We start from the raw sequence: 2,500 nt of genomic DNA on the forward strand, positions 1-2,500 counted from the left end.
TTAAACTTTGTAGGTGGGGAAGGTCAGAAAAGGATCCGATCATTTTGTTCTTCCCTCGTTTACAGCAGGGTTTCCCTTACATAGGCGTAGCCGTGGCGGCCCGCCACGGCTGAAATCCCACCGCCACGCCTACAACATCCCAAGTTTTATTGATGTTTTTTTTTTTTTTTTTGCGCCGTTTCCCGAAGAAGCAGCGGGAACTACTGTGTTGTTGCTTGTGATCACAGCCGGCAGGCAGCAAGGAGGAGGCAGGGCAGGGTGGTTACAGCTATGAGCGTACGGATGAAGCATTTTTGACAAATACGAGCAAAAAACGAGTGTAAAACTCGTAAATATCTGTAATCGTGTTGAATGAAATTCTCATTGGGTAACTGACTGTCTTCACGCTCTGTGATTGGCCAGTCCAATAGAGCGCCCGCCCCTCCCTACACACAAAACTGCAGCCGGGAGCTCCGTCAGCTCGGTCCAGGCATCAACGCACACACACACACACACACACACACACACACACACACACACACACACACACACACACACACACACACACACACACACACGCACACACACAGACAGTAAGCCGGGCGGACACTGTGCGACTTTTTCACTTTTTTGAGCCGATTTTCCACTCGTGCGAGAATCCACAAGATCGGGTCGAGTTTTGCGCTGAGCGTCGTGTAGTGTACGGGGGGTTACGAGAGGCGATTAACACCACGTGACCAGCTACCGATCAGTAATCATGAGCTCGCACGGACTTCTGGAGTGTTTAATATTTATCTCGTTCCTCATGAGGGTTGAAGCGGCGCAGCGAGCAGCTGCGACCCAAAAAGTATCAGAACCGCTCACGGCGCATTCGCAATCCTGCATCAACTCCGCTTGCCCGCTATTTCCCTAATAACACGTTCGTTTTTATTTCTACACGTTTTTTTACTCACAAAGATTGTCAAGAAAGCGTGTTTGTCGTGTTCATGTCAAATTAAACTGATCACTAAACACAGATTTACTTTCTTTATTTCGTTTTCCTCATCCAACCCCCATAAATCCCTGTGTGTCCTCCTGCAGCACTCCCGAAGGACAACAGGCAAAACAAGACAAAAAAGTCTGACGTGTTGTGTAAAAACTGCTATTTTTAGCACATTTTAGGTCCGACGTGTTGCTACCAGACGTACAGTGAGCACACGACTCGTGAGATCTGCCCTGCGCTGAAGTCGTACAGTTTGAGCTGAAGCTGTGCTACGAGTGAAAAAGCCGCACAGTGTCCGCCCAGCTTATTATAATGTTCACTGTAATGCATCTTGATGTTCTTAACAAATAAATCAAATAAAAAATATTGGTCAATAATGCCAAATATGTAAATTTGTGTTTCAGTCATTTTTATACTGGCTTAAAAATACTTCATTAAGTCTACTGAGCAGGGGTGTAGAAGGTGTTTAACAGGACCAGCCCAGTAATGGTCTTGGACCAAAATAAAGGAGGGCAGAAGGAGATGTTTTTCCAGACGCCAAGAAAAATTGAATGCCAAATCCACCCTGCAAAGTGTGTCACTGAGAGTTTAAAACAGAAATTATTCTTGTGCAAATATTGGTGTACTCACCTTTAATACTAGTTATTACAATGCAGCAGGTGCTGGATTGGTGCAGTTCAAAGTGGAGTGCGTCAGATAAAACAATATTAACATAAAGGTGAGACATGTCATAATCCCCCCCCCCCGCCAACACCACCTCCACCACAGCTGGAAAAATTCCTAGGGGAAACACTGTACAGTGACGGAGATGACGGCGCAGTGCGCCTGGCTCTGGTGGTAATCAAGTTAAATTATATCTATTTTCACAAGAAAACAGAACAGTTAAAAGCAGGGCTTGTGTTGACCGGACAGTTCCCGTATTTGACCGTTTATTTTGACGGAGAAAGAATAGAAAGAATTACCCCGACGCATGCAGACGAACTGACACTTTATTCTACGCACATCGCAGATGTAGCTAAATCACCCAAGAAATGATTCCCATCTGAACATCTGAGCTGGACGCTGCTCAGCGCAGCTCGCTGTCAGCGCGTACATAAGGTACACAGCGAGCTGAAGATGTGGAGAGGGGCTTGGAGCGCGTCGCAGAACCAGAGCGCATGCAGGAAGATTCCTCCGACTGAAGCGAGACTTGTCACTTAGAAAATGTTCCCTGATGATGAAACTTTGGCTGAATAGCGCTTGTTCCTGTCTCCAATGTGGCGACACATCCAGGAGTCGTCTGAGGAGAATCCCAGAATCTCACATCCTCGTCAGCTCAGAAAGCTCCTATATGATTACGCACAAGCGTGACACGTCAACCCGGTCTCACAGTAAGACCGGGTTGGGCCTGTTCAGGTTTACATTTAGAATTAGCTTACAGATGTAAAATTAATGCAGTAAAATATAAAGCATTTATTTAAATATCCATTCATTATTTTATAAGCACAGAGAGCCGCATCAGATGGATGGAAGAGCCGCATGCGGCTCCAGAGCCGCGGG

The 2,500-nt window shown here is 46.2% G+C and overlaps 1 protein-coding gene across 1 annotated transcript in view; it reads right to left on the reverse strand.

Annotated features, from left to right (window-relative positions):
• The window catches only part of patj (PATJ crumbs cell polarity complex component), a 186,977-nt gene that overhangs the window by 88,529 nt on the left and 95,948 nt on the right, over nucleotides 1-2,500 (reverse strand). The window lies entirely within an intron of this gene.

Source organism: Nothobranchius furzeri, chromosome 8, assembly GCF_043380555.1.
Source record: "Nothobranchius furzeri strain GRZ-AD chromosome 8, NfurGRZ-RIMD1, whole genome shotgun sequence".
In the NCBI taxonomy this organism is placed as follows: Eukaryota; Metazoa; Chordata; class Actinopteri; order Cyprinodontiformes; family Nothobranchiidae; genus Nothobranchius; species Nothobranchius furzeri.